This window comes from Orcinus orca, chromosome 2, assembly GCF_937001465.1.
Source record: "Orcinus orca chromosome 2, mOrcOrc1.1, whole genome shotgun sequence".
NCBI lineage: Eukaryota > Metazoa > Chordata > Mammalia > Artiodactyla > Delphinidae > Orcinus > Orcinus orca.
The window spans coordinates 92,679,151-92,696,857 of record NC_064560.1 but is presented as its reverse complement, the minus strand read 5'-3'; the positions used below and the strand labels follow the sequence as shown (position 1 = coordinate 92,696,857).

Genomic DNA, 17,707 nt, shown 5'->3' with positions numbered 1-17,707 from the left:
GCTCTTTTCCTAACCCAGAAAAAGACCGTGCTGAGACTTCCTCCACCAGGTTCCCCACACCCAATCTGTGAGCACCCCCACCCCAACCCGCCCTCCTCTCCGAGAGGGTCCCTATCTGCGGTATCCCTACCACTTTCTCATCCTTCCCATCCCTCCACGCCACCCATCCTCTCCCACCCTTGTCACACCCTGGTCAATAGCTCCCTTCACAAGGTCGTCATTACCCACTAATTGTCCAAAATTTCATTCCCTCATCCTTCTTGGTTAAGGATTGATTTAAGGAATGAGTTCAATATCCCTGCCGTCTCCAAGTGCTTATTAATTCCCGGCGCTTCCGGCTCCGCGCGGAGCCCGCTCACCTCGCGCTGCTTAGCCCCTCGCTGATTGGTAAAGCCCTGGCTTTTAGGCCTGCAGGATGGGAGGCCTAATGTGCACTAATCTATCATTACTTCACAGGGCTGGCAGAGTGAAGGATGGCCCTCCGCCTCCATCCAGGACGGGTCTGCAGCGGAAGCTTGCTCAGCGGGAGGATGACTGACACCTTTATTGAGGCAGGCAGAGGAGGCACTGGCTCCAGGAGCAGAGACCCAGGGCGTCAGCAGAAATCAACAAATGCTTGCCCCTCGCCCTGCCTCCCTCCAACAGCCTCCCCTAGAGCTGGAAGGCCGCACTGTGCATTCCCTCAGGGGCTGGATGTCGCCCATTCCCTCCCCACATCCCTCTCCTGGCTACTCTGTGGTCTGGGAGGCCGACCTGCCGGGACAGCATCAATGAGCAACCTTGCCTCCCTGCCTCTGCCTCTGCTAATGTTCAGCCAATGGGGAGCCCCAGCAGTAAATGGGAGGGAAGGGAATGAGGGCGGGCGTTTATCTGATTGCCCACGACCCCCCGCAGGGCCTCGGGCTGGCTGTGTCCTAAAGATCCAGCTCCTGTCAGGTGATCCTCTCTCTTCCCCCGCTTTTCTCTCTCTGAACGCTCCCTTCCTTGCCCTTTCAGGTCCAGGGCTGGAAACAGCCTCCCTGTAACTCACCCCGGGGCTGCACATCCCTTGTGGGTTCCCTATACTCTGCCCCCACCTTTGCAAGCAGTGCCTTTATTCAACTCTCCTCAAATTACCCACCTTGAGGGTGCCATCTCTTTCCTGCTGGACCCCTGAGCAATATACCTCATTTTACCAGTGAGGAGACTGGGGCTCAGAGAGGACTGGGGCTTGCCATCAGTCACACTACGCATTATGGCACGGCTGGCTGCAGAACTCACGTCTTCTGACCACATCTAGTAAGATTTGCCCACCTGTCCGGAGGGGTGGGATAGGGAGGGTGGGAGGGAGGGAGACGCAAGAGGGAAGAGATATGGGAACATATGTATATGTATAACTGATTCACTTTGTTATAAAGCAGAAACCAACACACCATTGTAAAGCAATTATATGCCAATAAAGATGTAAAAAAAAAAAAAAAGATTTGCCCACCTGACCACTCTTACTTTTCGGCCCCCGCCTAACCTCAGCACACATCTTTTTACTGAGACCACAGCAGGAGGAACATGTTCAGGGTGCCATGAGGGCTCACAGACCTGCCCCTGCCAGAGACGGTAACATCAGCTCAAGCACTCCCCTTCTCGGCACCTTCCAGATGCTGGGGCAGCCCCCTCAGGGGTGCTCTGTGGCCTGGGACACTGTTTCCTTCAGTCTTTATGTTTGCCGCCTCAGGTGACAGTGCACCTCCCATTGAAAATGCCAAACTCCTGGGAATTCCCTGATGGTCCAGTGTTTAAGTCTCTGTACTTCCACTGCAGGGAGCACGGGTTCGATCCCTGGCCCAGGAACTAAAATCCCGCAAGCCACACGGCGCAGCCGAGAAAATAATAATAATAAAAGCCAAACTCCAGGTCACCTCTACCACAATCAAACCCCAACAGAATCGACAGATTAGGGGTGCAAATTTCCACCAAAGGCCTTTCTTTCTCCATAAGCCCTTCATTACAAAAGATGATTATTTAGTTAGTAAATTTCTATTCCAGCTTCTCTTATGGGCCAGGGACTAGGCTAGGCACTAGAGTTAGACTAGTGAGGGATGTAAACAGCCAACTGCAACTAACTAACAGTGGAATAAAATAGGGTCTACCAAGCTGAGGACCAATGCCTGACTCTCCCCTCTCCTCGGCCCACAAGGAAGGAAACAGGGGGGTCCAAAGGGACCACTCCAAGTCCTGTGAGCTGTTGAGGAAGGGTCCTGCACAGCTTCCCACCGAGACCCACCTTCCTACCGAGACCCCTGGGAGCCCACACACTGCGGGGGAAAGACCCTCTGGCCACCTACCTGCAGAGAACACCCTTGGACGGTTTGTCACAAGTCAACAGCCCATCACAGCAGATCAAGTCAATGTTCCCTTTGATTACCAGGGATCTCTCCTCCAGAACAGTCCTTAGAGGGGCTGACCACGCCCCCTCCTTCAGCCTGAGACACCTGCACTCATACGCGCACTCTCCCTGAGAAAGGATCCTCCCCCCAGGCTTCACGGCACTTGGTGATGGGTCACCTGCTCAGGGCGCTTTGGTCTATTCTTGGCACCTCATTCTATTCCACAGGGACTGGGAACCTAAGGAAACTGCCAAGTCCACATTTACCCGGCCCCAATTCAAAGGTCATCAGCAAATCCTATTTCCGCTGCCACCTTGAGGTGGAATAGGCAATCACCCAAAAAGTCTCCCCAAAAGTCAGACTGACATCTTCCCCGGTGGCACAGTGGTTGAGAGTCCGCCTGCCGATGCAGGGGCCACGGGTTCGTGCCCCGGTCTGGGAAGATCCCACATGCCGCGGAGCGGTTGGGCCTGTGAGCCTTGGCCACTGGGCCTGCGTGTCCAGAGCCTGTGCTCCGCAACAGGAGAGGCCACAACAGTGAGAGGCCCGCGTACCTCAAAAAAAAAAAAAAAAAAAAAAAGTCAGGCTGAGGCCAAAGATTGGAAAGGGCCTGGTGGGGAGAGGACTAGGGTTGCTCTATTACAGACCTCTGGGAACAGCCCCATCCTACCCCTTCCAAGAGGGGAATGAAGCATGGACCCAGGGTTTAATCAAGAGAAAACTGGCCCTGGTGAACTGAGGCATGGTCCATGGGAAAACCTCTGGTCTGGGGACCAAGAGAGCTGGATCTTTACCCAAGCCTGCCATCGAGCCCTTCCCCATCCTAGCCTCTTTTGTAGAAGGAGGGGTTGGATCAGATGAGCCTTAGTGCTGTAAGTGATGTGACTCTGTGCAATTTTCTAGGGAGAAGGAAGAACAGTGGCCTAAACCCTGGTACTGTACTCTGGACAACCAGAATTATGTCCTTCCTGAAACCCAGCCCAGCCCCGCCCCTGGGCCTGTCTCACCTATTGGAAGATGCTGCTCTGAGGAGCTGACCCAGCTCAGCCCAAAAGGACCCAAAGCTCCCCTGCCCTGGTAGATGCCTTCTCTTCCAGCTCCCCCTCCCTTCTCCAGGCCATCCTCTTTCGAGTCTGAATATCCTAGAACTGCACTAGTCAATCCGGTAGCCACATGTGTCTATTTAAACCAATTTGCATTAATCAAATGCAAATAAAATGTAAAACTCAGATCGTCGGTCACACTAGCCACGTGCTCACGTGCTCAATGGCCACACATGACTAGTGGCTACCATATTGGATGGTATAGATATAGAACATTTCCATCACTGCAGAAAATTCTTTTGGATAACACTGGTCTAGAAACTAACCTTTGTTTTTGCAAAGTGCTTCCTCTGGCTTCCCTAATTCCTTCCTGCTGCAGAGTCAGTCCACATTCTCCAGCCCTCTGCTCTGGGGAGGATCCTAGGTGGTTTTAGAATGGAGCTTGGCCACAAGTGACCAGGAGGTGGTGGTTCCTACCTGCCTGAGAGGTAGCCCTGGATCCTTCAGTCACCCACCGAAGCATTTGAGGAGGACATAGGCTAACAATCATCTAGCACCTGAGAGAAGTTACTCACAGACATTAAGCTGTAAGCAATGACAGTGTTCATTAACACCCATTACCCAGCCACCACCTCCTTCCCCATTTGATCTGTCCCTTGCTTATTCCCACAGTTCAAGGATGCTAAGTCTTGAAAGGGGGCAGAGGAGAAGGAACCAGAGAATATTTTCATGCCCCTAAGATTCGGGAAATTTCTGCTGATGTGGCTAAAGGAGCTTAGAAAAACCCCAGAGATCATTTTGGGATCCCCATCTTCCCAGAAATTATTCATATACATGGCTGGAAAAATCCTCACAAGGGGTTAAAAGCCAAGAAAATACCTTCTTTGATAGCACAGAAGCCTGGCAGGGGTGGAGGTGGGATAGGGGGACCCAGAGAACTAAATGGGTTATCCAGAAATCACAAGAGGCTTTTAAAAGTAGAAAACTTACCATATGTCAACCTATAATGTATAGACAGTAATTATTTTCCACTGAATATTTTTGGATTTAATTTTGTGGTGACAATATCCCTTTACATCATGTATTCAGCAGTCACTCTTCTCTTTGCTTAGTATGCACAGTCATCTTTCTCCTCCTATGTCACATATTCAATAATTCCTCTCCCTTGGTCCCAGAGGTGGTGAGATGAGGGGAATGTCACATTTTAAACCGGTAACAGCTGTGTTTTTGTTTTTTCAATTTTACCTCTACTGATGCCTTGTAAATATTGTGAGCTCCAAAAAGCAACACAGGGTGCCGCGTTTGTCCCGATCCCCAGCTCAGCAGCCTTTTTGAGGCCTTTTCTCTGAGGACGAGATGTGCCTCAGGAACCTGGGACCAGAGAAGGTAGCATTGAGCAACCGTCCAGGCCCATCCCAGTCAGTGGAGGACGCCAGGCCTCAGATGTGCAGGAGTGGACAGCAGTCAGGAAAGTAAGGCCAGGACCTGGGTGAGGAAGCCAGGTATCTGGGGCATAAAAATTTAAGGAGGCTCTGTCTCTCAGGAGCCAACCCTACACTCACAGACCCTGAGAGCCAGGGCTTCCTTAAATTTTTATGTCCTAGGTGCCTTGATTGCCTCACCCAGGTCCTGGGCCTTCAGGAGAACCAACCCCTTGCAGATCTGGGAGTCAGAACCAGGAGAGAGAGAGACAGGAGGTGGGGGAGAGTCAACATCAAGAAGAACAAGTGACTCGGGAAGGGAGCTCATTAAAATGCTTCAAGGGACTCCAAACTGTGGAGTGTTTTTTTTTTAAAGAGGAATTTAGCAAGAAATCAATCAACACACATGCTGATAACTTATTCCATGACAAAAGAGAAACAAAAACCCCATCAATTCCTCCAGCCTTTGGATAGCCAGTGTCTACTGCCACTAATTAATTTTCTAGAACTTTCACTCTCCAGATATCTCAAAGCATGGTTAATCTGTCAGCCCTAGGAGGCACTGCCAGCATGTGCTGTAGGGGGTTGGTGGTTTGGGAACCTGTGCCACGTGGGGAGGAGGGGCACAGAGGCGCCCCTAGCAAGCTCAGGCTCCCCCATTCTGCCCTTCTCTGCGACCACATCCCCACACCTGCTCCACTAAGACAAACAGCGTGCCAGAATGCGGAACAGTGCACGCAGCCGTGCAAGCCTCCCTGCCTCGGTTTCCCCAAATGCAAAATAAAGAGATTGTGTTCAAGCTGGTTTCAGAGTCCTAAATTCATGTTGCCCTGCTGAGCACTAAGGCCATGTGGGTACTTGATTAATCTATTTGTTTCGGCACACTGCCCTGGTGCCCCTTGCACAGTGCCTAACGCTGTCTTACACACAAAAATGTCCAATAAACTTCTGGAGGACTGCCCTGCAGCCTCCTGCACCCCAGGCCCCAGCCTGTCTGCCATCACCAAGCCAGGGAACGGCTTTCCAAGCCCTCATTGGTGGGGGTCTATGACCAGGAACCTCACTCTAGACAGTCCTTTCTTTCTGCCAATTGTACAAGCTCATTGATGTCTCTCCCGAAGGAGCAGAAAAGGACATGAGACCTGATCCTGTAAAGTTAGCTCCATGGTTGAGAACTCCAGATGAAAACCTCAGATAATCTATAGATTGCAGGCACCTTCCAAAATCTGAGCCCCGAAGAATAAGCAAGCCAGTGTCAGCTGGGAGCCGTCCCTGCCCAGACTATTCTGAGAGGATGTGGAAGAGCTAGAACATTCCCCAAGATTCCAGAGCAGATCAGCAGGTGATGAGGTGCCTGGAAGCAGCACCCTCAGTTGGGACCCGAGATTTGGCTCACCTTCCTGGGTGGACTCCTAGGGAAGGTGACCTGATGGTAGGCAGACCTTCCAGGTCCCTTCTCAGAGCACTTGAGCCCCACACACAACCCCATCCTTAAGCCCCATGCAGCGGGATGGGGATGCTTTTCTCCTGCTCGGTGACCCAGGAGCCCTCACTCACCTCACAGGCAGGAGGCCACGTTCTTATCCTCCTCCTCAACATGGCTTGTAGTTTCTTTTTTTTTTTTTTTGTGGTACGCGGGCCTCTCACTGTTGTGGCCTCTCCCGTTGCGGAGCACAGGCTCCGGACACGCAGGCTCAGCGGCCATGGCTCACGGGCCCAGCCGCTCCGCGGCATGTGGGATCCTCCCGGACCGGGACACGAACCCGTGTCCCCTGCATCGGCAGGCGGACTCTCAACCACTGCGCCACCAGGGAAGCCCCTGTAGTTTCCTTTTTTATTCATTTATTTTTGTCTGTTTCCTCAAACAGTATGTGTCTAGAATGAATACCAGGCTCTCTCTGGCAGGAAAAAAAGGAGCACGGAGGGGAAATGTGAGAGCAGTAATCCATTGTAACACTTTAGGGGAAACTGCAAGCAATTTCCATTCTATTGATCCTCCCTGAGCATCAAAGCCACACTGAGTTTATTTGGAAAATTAAATTCTGGAGTGTGTAGCATGAGGGGGCTCCAGTTAAGTTGTCTAGCTCTACGGCCACAATTTAATTACGATCTCGCTCTGACTGTCCATTTAAGTACAGTAGAGGAACAGGGCATCGCGGAGGCGCCCAAGTCCCAGCCCAGTTCGGTGGTGCCTGAACGTGGCCCCAGCCAGCCCATCCACAGCTGAAGAGCCCGTGAATCTCAATTACCCTCAGCTGACCACTCCTTAGCGCCTCCAGACTACTGCTCAGTTACATTTTAACCTGGGCGATTTGGGGCCCAATATATTCATTAAAATGTAAATGTTTGCTAAAACAACCTAATTTGTGGTGTTTACTCCTTTTCCAAAGGTAAGATTTTGATCTTAACAAACATTGTTATCATTAGAAACAAAGGAATGTATATTATTTAGTCACTAAGTGGATATAACATGTTAGCTATTCCTTTCTGGCAGAAGCAAGGAATCAAAGGCTAACTCCAGGCGCTCCCCTGGTGGCGCAGGGGTTAAGACTCCACCTGCCAATGCAGGGGACACAGGTTTGAGCCCTGGTCCAGAAAGATCCCACATGCCGCGGAGCAACTAAGCCCGTGTGCCACAACTACTGAGCCTGCGCTCTAGAGCCTGCAAGCCACAACTACTGAGCCCACGTGCCACAACTACTGAAGCCCGCACGCCTAGAGCCCGTGTTCGGCAACAAGAGAAGCCACCGCAATTAGAAGCCCGTGCACCGCAACGAAGAGTAGCCCCTGCTCGCCACAACTAGAGAAAAGCCCGCACACAGCAACGAAGACCCAACGCAGCCAAAAATAAATAAAACAAAAATTTTTTTTTAAAGTCTAACTCCAGAATTGTGTGCCATTCTCAGACTCTTGGAGGTTCACAGACAAGTAAAATGGCTACACAACTCCTGGCACACTCACACACACACATGCACACACACGCACACCCATGTACATTAGAGGGCCTGGTAGACATTCACCAACTCTTTGTTTAGTCACTTAAAGGACTTTGCAATCATCTTCTATTATCTTCTATCATCCCAGTTTCATGAATACCAGGGATGTGGGGTGACAATCTTAGAATAAAAAATAGTCCTTAATATTGAATAAAGTTCAGTTTCATGAAGAACTCACTGCCTTGTTCTCATTTTCCTAATCTCATCTGTGAAAACTTGGTCACAGCTCAGTACAGATCCACAGATCACCCTCGGGAACCACTAGCATAGACTGATTTTTCTTAATTTTTTATTTAGAGATAATGCTGGGGAAAAGGTGTGGTCTCTATTTGCTTCTCATCGGCCCAGGTAACTGAGAGCAGAGCTCACTTTCATAGAGGTCCAGAACCAACCTCACGACGTTTGGGTTCCTCCTGCGATGACCCATTTGCCCCAGAATGAGGCGGAGTTCCCCCAACCTTCTCCTAGAGGAATGTCTTCTTGGGCAACCAGCCAGGCCTTCTACCCTAAGCCTCACAAAACCAGCAGGGAGCCTGGCATATGGTAGAATCTTACATGACAGTTACTGAATGTCATTGAAAAGTCACTGAGTGGCCCCCTTATCCACAGAAGAATCCCACTCACAGATACTCCCAGACTCCTCTTTTGCAAGGCCACCCCTCTAAGGACACCAGCATGTAGAATAGGGAGGGAGGTAAAGTCTTTCAGTGACCCCAGAACGAAAGGCAAATAGACTCGGCCATTCCCCTTCCCTCCCTCCACCATGAGCTTACTCTGCAGACTGGCCAGTCCTGAGATTCCTTTGAAAGAAGTGACTTTTCCTGCCCACCGTCGGCGCCAGGGGTAAGAAGCAATGGCAGACAGAGCCATGGTGCTTGATCCACCAGGCCGACAACAGAGGGAAAATCAGCAGTATTTGACAAGCTAACCGGTTCCCCTGAGAATAGAACTGTCACTAAGCCAAGATGGAAATCGTTACCTGATCTATAAATGATTACACAGGAGTAGGAACTGTCACTCCCTTCTGAGGAGTTTGCAGAATCGGGATTTTAAACACAGCTGCAAACTGGTGCAACACTCAGCTCCGTGGAGCAGCTGGTATATTATTCACGGGGAAAAAAAAATCCAGAAGTTAAGGCACTTCATGAGCTCAAGGGAAAAGAGAAGGTCTTAGGGACTCTGACTATCAAAGGATTTCAGACCATCATCAGTGTCAGCCGGAAACTTAACTCAAGGGAGAACAACTAGTGAGATCTTCTGCCCAAGAGTTTGGAGGCCAGCAAATGGCTGAGGTGTTAACACTGGCAAAACACGCTACTGGAATCAGAGCTGTCGGCAAGTTGGATCATTTAGTCAAAGACGCTCCTTTTTCAAAGATGGAAACTCAGGTTCACACTACAAAAGTGAAGCTCTTTGTGGTACAGGGGACCTGGAGATATCCTTAAGGGTCCCTTGCCCATTGCTGGGAGAATGGATGAGTAACAGGTGGTGAAAACATGTTACAGAATATCCGGCATCAGTAAGAAACCAAATGTACCTAGAGCAATACAGTGGGTCCCAAAACGTGCTGCTGAGTGAGAAAAGCTGGGTGGAAGGAGGTTTGTAGCACAATAAAATGTATGTAAATTTAAAACACATACTAACACAGAATAACACTACATATTTTTATTTACATCTTTATTGGAGTATAATTGCTTTACAATGTTGTGTTACTTGCTACTTTATAACAAAGTTAATCAGTTATACATATACATATTTCCCATATCTCTTCCCTCTTGCATCTCCCTCCCTCCCATCCTTCCTATCCCACCCCTCTAGGTGGTCACAAAGCACCGAGCTGATCTCCCTGTGCTATGCGGCTGCTTCCCACTAGCTATCTATTTTACGTTTGGTAGTGTATATATGTCCATGCCTCTCTCTCACTTTGTCACAGCTTACCCTTCCCCCTCCCCATAGCCTCAAGTCCATTCTCTAGTAGGTCTGTGTCTTTATTCCTATCTTACCCCTAGGTTTTTCATGACATTTCTTTTTCTTAAATTCCATATACATGTGTTAGCAAACGGTATTTGTCTTTCTCTTTCTGACTTACTTCACTCTGTATGACAGACTCTAGGTCTATCCACCTCATTACAAATAGATCAATTTTGTTTCTTTTTACGGCTGAGTAATATTCCATTGCATATATGTGCCACATCTTCTTTATCCATTAATCCGATGATGGACACTTAGGTTGTTTCCATCACCTGGCTATTGTAAATAGAGCTGCAATGAACATTTTGGTACATGACTCTTTTTGAATTATGGTTTTCTCAGGGTATATGCCCAGGAGTGGGATTGCTGGGTCATATGGTAGTTCTATCTGCAGTTTTTTAAGGAACCTCCATACTGTTCTCCATAGTGGCTGCACCAATTCACATTCCCACCAACAGTGCAAGAGTGTTCCCTTTTCTCCACACCCTTTCCAGCATTTATTGTTTCTAGATTTTTTGATGATGGCCATTCCAACTGGTGTGAGGTGATATCTCATTATAGTTTTGATTTGCATTTCTCTAATGATTAATGATGTTGAGCATTCTTTCATGTGTTTGTTGGCACTCTGTATATCTTCTTTGGAGAAATGTCTATTTAGGTCTTCTGCCCATTTTTGGATTGGGTTGTTTTTTTGTTATTGAGCTGCATGAGCTGCTTGTAAATTTTGGAGATGAATCCTTTGTCAGTTGCTTCATTTGCAAATATTTTCTCCCATTCTAAGGGTTGTCTTTTGGTCTTGTTTATGGTTTCCTTTGCTGTGCAAAAGCTTTGAAGTTTCATTAGGTCCCATTTGTTTATTTTTGTTTTTATTTCCATTTCTCTAGGAGGTGGGTCAAAAAGGATCTTGCTGTGATTTATGTCATAGAGTGTTCTGCCTATGTTTTCCTCTAAGAGTTTGATAGTGTCTGGCCTTACATGTGGTCTTTAATCCATTTTGAGCTTACTTTTGTGTATGGTGTTAGGGAGTGATCTAATCTCATACTTTTACATGTACCTGTCCAGTTTTCCCAGCACCACTTATTGAAGAGGCTGTCCTTTCTCCACTGTACATTCCTGCCTCCTTTATAAAAGATAAGGTGACCGTATGTGCATGGGTTTATCTCTCAGCCCTTCTATCCTGTTCCATTGATCTATCTTTCTGTTTTTGTGCCAGTACCATACTGTCTTGATTACTGTAGCTTTGTATTATAGTCTGAAGTCAGGGAGCCTGCTTCCTCCAGCTCCGTTTTTCGTTCTCAAGATTGCTTTGGCTATTCGGGGTCTTTTGTGTTTCCATACAAATAGTGAAATTTTTTGTTCTAGTTCTGTGAAAAATGCCAGTGGTAGTTTGATAGGGATTGCATTGAATCTGTAGATTGCTTTGGGTAGTAGAGTCATTTTCACAATGTTGATTCTTCCAATCCGAGAACATGGTATATCTCTCCATCTATTTGTATCATCTTTAATTTCTTTCATCAGTGTCTTATACTTTTCTGCATACAGGTCTTTTGTCTCCTTAGGTAGCTTTATTCCTAGATATTTTATTCTTTTTGTTGCAATGGTAAATGGGAGTGTTTCCTTAATTTCTCTTTCAGATTTTCATCATTAGTGTATAGGAATGCAAGAGATTTCTGTGCATTAATTTTGTATCCTGCTACTTTACCAAATTCATTGATTAGCTCTAGTAGTTTTCTGGTAGCATCTTTAGGATTCTCTATGTATAGTATCATGTCAACTGCAAACAGTGACAGCTTTACTTCTCTTTTCCGATTTGGATTCCTTTTATTTCCTTTTCTTCTCTGATTGCTGTGGCTAAAAATTCCCAAACTATGTTGAATAAGAGTGGTGAGAGTGCGCAACCTTGTCTTGTTCCTGATCTTAGTGGAAATGCTTTCAGTTTTTCATCATTGAGGATGATGTTGGCTGTGGGCTTGTCATATATGGCCTTTATTATGTTGAGGTAAGTTCCCTCTATGCCTACTTTCTGCAGGGTTTTTATCATAAATGCAGGTTGAATTTTGTCAAAAGCTTTCTCTGCATCTACTGAGATGACCATATGGTTTTTCTCCTTCAGTTTGTTAACGTGGTGTATCACATTGACAGATTTGCGTATATTGAAGAATCCTTGCATTCGTAGAATAAACCCCACTTGATCATGGTGTATGATCCTTTTAATGTGCTGTTGGATTCTGTTTGCTAGTATTTTGTTGAGGATTTTTGCATCTATGTTCATCAGTGATATTGGCCTGTAGTTTTCTTTCTTTGTGACATCCTTGTCTGGTTTTGGTATCAAGGTGATGATGGCCTCGTAGAATGAGTTTGGGAGTGTTCTTCCCTCTGCTATGTTTTGGAAGAGTTTGAGAAGGATAGGTGTTAGCTCTTCTCTAAATGTTTGATAGAATTCGCCTGTGAAGCCATCTGGTCCTGGGCTTTTGTTTGTTGGAAGATTTTTAATCACAGTTTCAATTTCAGTGCTTGTGATTGGTCTGTTCATATTTTCTATTTCTTCCTGATTCAGTCTTAGCAGGTTGTGCCTTTCTAAGAATTTGTCCATTTCTTCCAGGTTGTCCATTTTATTGGCATAGAGTTGCTTGTAGTAATCTCTCATGATCTTTTGTATTTCTGCAGTGTCAGTTGTTACTTCTCCTTTTTCATTTCTAATTCTATTGATTTGAGTCTTCTATCTTTTTTTCTTGTGAGTCTGGCTAATGGTTTATCAATTTTGTTTATCTTCTCAAAGAACCAGCTTTTAGTTTTATTGATCTTTGCTATCGTTTCCTTCATTTCTTTTTCATTTATTTCTGATCTGATTTGTATGATTTCTTTCCTTCTGCTAACTTTGGGGTTTTTTTGTTCTTCTTTCTCTAATTGCTTTAGGTGCAAGGTTAGGTTGTTTATTCGAGATGTTTCCTGTTTCTTAAGGTGGGATTGTATTGCTATAAACTTCCCTCTTAGAACTGCTTTTGCTGCATCCCATAGGTTTTGGGTCGTCGTGTTTCCATTGTCATTTGTTTCTAGGTATTTTTTGATCTCCTCTTTGATTTCTTCAGTGATCACTTCGTTATTAAGTATTGTATTGTTTAGCCTCCATGTGTTTGTAGTTTTTACAGATCTTTTCCTGTAATTGATATCTAGTCTCATAGTGTTGTGGTCGGAAAAGTTACTTGATACAATTTCAATTTTCTTCAAGTTACCAAGGCTTGATTTGTGACCCAAGATATGATCTATCCTGGAGAATATTCCATGAGCACTTGAGAAAAATGTGTATTCTCTTGTGTTTGGATGGAATGTCCTATAAATATCAATTAAGTCAATCTTGTTTAATGTATCATTTAAAGCTTGTGTTTCCTTATTTATTTTCATTTTGGATGATCTGTCCATTGGTGAAAGTGGGGTGTTAAAGTCCCCTACTATGAATGTGTTACTGTCGATTTCCCCTTTTATTGCTGTTAGTATTTGCCTATGTATTGAGGTACTCCTATGCTGGGTGCATAAATATTTACAACTGTTATATCTTCTTCTTGGATCGATCCCTTGATCATTATGTAGTGTCCTTCTTTGTCTCTTCTAATAGTCTTTATTTTTAAGTCTATTTTGTCTGATATGAGAATTGCTACTCCAGCTTTCTTTTGGTTTCCATTTGCATGGAATATCTTTTTCCATCCCCTTACTTTCAGTCTGTATGTGTCTCTAGGTGTGAAGTGGGTCTCTTGTAGACAGCATATATATGGGTCTTGTTTTTGTATCCATTCAGCCAGTCTGTGTCTTTTGGTGGGAGCATTTAATCCATTTACATTTAAGGTAATTATCGATATGTATGTTCCTATTCCCACTGTGTTAATTGTTTTGGGTTTGTTATTGTAGGTCTTTTCCTTCTCTTGTGTTTCTTGCCTAGAGAAGATCCTTTAGCATTTGTTGTAAAGCTGGTTTGGTGGTGCTGAACTCTCTCAGCTTTTGCTTGTCTGTAAAGGTTTTAATTTCTCCATCAAATCTGAATGAGATCCTTGCTGGGAAGAGTAATCTTGGTTGTAGGTTTTTCTCCTTCATCACTTTCAATATGTCCTGCCAGTCCCTTCTGGCTTGCAGAGTTTCTGCTGAAAGATCAGCTGTTAACCTTATGGGGATTCCCTTGTGTGGTATTTGTTGTTTTTCCCTTGCTGCTTTTAATATGTTTTCTTTGTATTCAAGTTTTGACAGTTTGATTAATATGTGTCTTGGCGTGTTTCTCCTTGGATTTATCCTGTATAGGACTCTCTGTGCTTCCTGGACTTGATTAACTATTTCCTTTCCTATATTAGGGAAGTTTTCAACTATAATCTCTTCAAATATTTTCTCAGTCCCTTTCTTTTTCTCTTCTTCTTCTGGAACCCCTATAATTCGAATGTTGGTGTGTTTAATGTTGTCCCAGAGGTCTCTGAGACTGTCCTCTGTTCTTTTCATTCTCTTTTCTGTATTCTGCTCTGCATTAGTTATTTCCACTACTTTATCTTCCAGGTCACTTATCCGTTCTTCTGCCTCAGTTATTCTCCTATTGATCCCTTCAGGAGTATTTTTAATTTCATTTATTGTGTTGTTCATCATTGCTTGATTCATCTTTAGTTCTTCTAGGTCCTTGTTAAATGTTTCTTGCATTTTGTCTATTCTATTTCCAAGATTTTGGATCATCTTTACTATCATTATTCTGAATTTTTTTCATGTAGACTGCCTATTTCCTCTTCATTTGTTAGGTCTGATGGGTTTTTATCTTGCTCCTTCATCTGCTGTGTGTTTTTCTGTCTTCTCATTTTGCTTATCTTACTGTGTTTGGGGTCTCCTTTTTGCAGGCTGCAGGTTCGTACTTCCCGTTGTTTTTGGTGTCTGTCCTCAGTGGCTAAAGTTGGTTCAGTGGGCTGTGTAGGCTTCCTGGTGGAGGGGACTAGTGCCTGTGTTCTGGCGGATGAGGCTGGATCTTGTCTTTCTGGTAGGCAGGTACACGTCTGCCTCACCCACAGCCCTGGGAGGGGGCAGCGGAGCAGTTGTCAGCCCCATTTAACAGGGAGGAAAATCACAAAAAACTGTCCAGGGTCGTGGGGCTTGATCTCAACAGACCAGAGCCCAAGCTTCTGTTCAATTCCATGTCCTCTGTCCTTTACACTGAGTCCTGCAAGCTCCCTGAGGACCCCAGCCAGCATCAAACCTAAGCCTCCGTGTATCAATGTCAATTCCATGACATTTTGATAACTGAGCTATGGTTATGTTAAGAGAATGCCCTTCCTTTGGGGAAATACACATTGAAATATTAACGACTAAAGCAGCCACTAACTATCAAAAGTTCAGATACACACACACACATACACACACACAGGGCGGGTTTTCTCTACCTCAGCACCACTGACATTTTGGGCTGGATGACATCTGTGCTGGGAGGGGTAAGGGGACACCTGTTCTGTGCATCCTAGGATGTATAGCACATCCCTGGCCTCTACCAATAGATGCCAGTGGCGCCCAACCCCTGCCTCAAGTGTGACAACAAAATTGTCTCCAGGCATTAGCAAATGAAGGTAAAATCGCTTCCTGTTGAGAACAGCTTCGGGGGTGGGGGGACAGAGAGAGAGGGAGATGAAGAAAGCAAATGTGGTAAAATGTTAACCTTAATTTTTGTAACTTTCCTATAAGTCTGAAATAATTTCCAAATTAAAAGTTTTTAAAAATAAAATTCTATGAGCACGTACAACTTTTAAAAAAAGAAAGGAAGAACGAAAAAGACCCTGCCAAGTTCCCAGCTCTCTAGCTCAGCCCAAAGGCCCTAAATCCCTTTGCTCCCACAGCTGCCAGCATTCACTGGGTGGTCAGAGCCCACGACACCTTCCAAACACACGTGAATCCTCATGCCCACCGAGAGGAAGGTAGAGGTACACCCACTCGACAGAGGGGGAGCCCAAGGCTGGGAGGGAGGTGCTGCAGAGACCGGATGCAGTGCACAGACTCCAGGCCCCTCCGCTTCCCAGCAAGGTCAGGCATGCAGCAGCGTCCTCCCGGCCTCTGCCGAGGACTCCTTAGCAGAAAACTGAAAGTTAAGCACATGTGCTTTTTTTCTTTATTCTCCTTTCCCATGAAGGGCTGCTGGGCTGGGCAGAGTTGCCTTTCAGATGTTTCCAAGTCGGCAGATTTTGCCTCCTGCCTTTGCCTTACAATCTGTGATTATTCCAAGTCAAACTGGCTAGCTGCCATTAGGAGCAAACTGGTTATCCAGGGGAAAACATACTCCAAACTTTTAAATAAACAAACGAATAAGACAAGGAAGTCAGTGGGGGTGGGGGGAGGAATGGGGAGAGAGGAAAATTAAATTGCACGAATGCAAATTAGAATTATTTAAAAATTAAAAGTTACTTTAAATGATTTAACCTAATTACCACCCAATTCTCCCAGGGAGACAGTTGCTTGTGTTCTGTCGAGCGGGGAGAATTAAGCGGAATCCTCGGGCACTAGAGAGGGGCGGGGGAGGGGGGGGCGGACGGTGACAGAGTGCTGGGCAGTGGTACAAATGACAGTGAGCAAGGGAAGCATGTGAAACATAATTAACGCAGGTATCGCATTTCATGGTTGACAAAGCACTTTCTCATTTTTGTCTAATCCTCACACCCACACAAGGGCCCAGCATTGTACACAGAGAGGCTAAGGGCGGGAGGGTTTAGGCCCATGGTCACAAAGCTAGTGAGCAGTAAACTCAAGCCTGGAGCCCTGTGCTCCCACACAAAGACCTGCTGAGGCCCTTTCCCCTCCTGGACTAACCTCCAGGAGGACATTGGGAGGCGATGCAAGAACAGGAGCCCTCTGGAGTCAGACAGACCAAAGTTTGTTTGTTTATTTAATTTTTATTTTATATTGGAGTATAGTTGATTAACAATGTTGTGTTAGTTTCAGGTGTACAGCAAAGCGATTCAGTTATACATATACATGTATCTATTCTTCTTCAATTTCTTTTCCCATTTAGGTTATTACAGAGTATTGAGCAGAGTTCCCTGTGCTATACAGTAGGTCCTTGTTGGTTATCTATTTTAAACACAGCAGTGTGTACAGACCTGAGTTCTGACCCTCACTGTTAGGAGGTTCACTGGAGATGATATATCTGAAGCACCTGGGGAGGGCTTCCCTGGTGGCAGCGGTGTTTAAGAATCCTCCTGCCAGTGCAGGGGACACGGGTTCCAGCCCTGGTCCAGGAAGATCCCACATGCCGTGGAGCAACTAACAAATCAACCTGCCCTGTGTGCACCACAACTACTGAGCCTGCGTTCTAGAGCCCGCGAGCCACAACTACTGAAGCCCGGTTGCCTAGAGCCTGTGCTCCACAACAAGAGAAGCCACTGCAATGAGAAGCCCGCGCACTGCAACAAAGAGTAACCCCCGCTCATTGCAACTAGAGAAAGCCCACGTGCAGCAATGAAGACCCAATGCAGCCAAAAATAAATAAATTTATTTTAAAAAATAAATTAAAAAAATAAAGCACCTGGGGACTTCCCTGGCAGTCCAGCAGTGAGGGCTCCGTGCTTCCAGCGGAGGGGGTGCAGGTTCGACCTCTGGTCAGGGAACTGAGATCCCACATGCCATGTGGCACAGCCAAAAAAATAAAGCACCTGGCACTTAGTAGGTGCTCAGTGAATGGGACCCTTACAGCTCCAAGCAGCAACAACAGAGAAAGATAAGGGACATTAAATCTCCATTCTACCTGTGACCTTGTTAGGCCAGTAGTTCTCAACCAGGCTGCACAGTGGAATCCTCAGGAAGCTTTTAAAACTCCCCAAGTCCACGTGGGCCTTCAGAGCAATCAAATCAGAATCTTAGTATGTTGAAGGCTCTCTGGGTGATTCCAGTGTGCAGCAACAGTCAAGCACTTT

At 46.1% G+C, this 17,707-nt stretch overlaps 1 protein-coding gene across 17 annotated transcripts in view; it reads right to left on the bottom strand.

Moving 5' to 3' along the window:
• The window catches only part of MEGF11 (multiple EGF like domains 11), a 425,478-nt gene that overhangs the window by 300,133 nt on the left and 107,638 nt on the right, over positions 1 to 17,707 (bottom strand). The gene's annotated exons all lie outside the window — the stretch shown is intronic.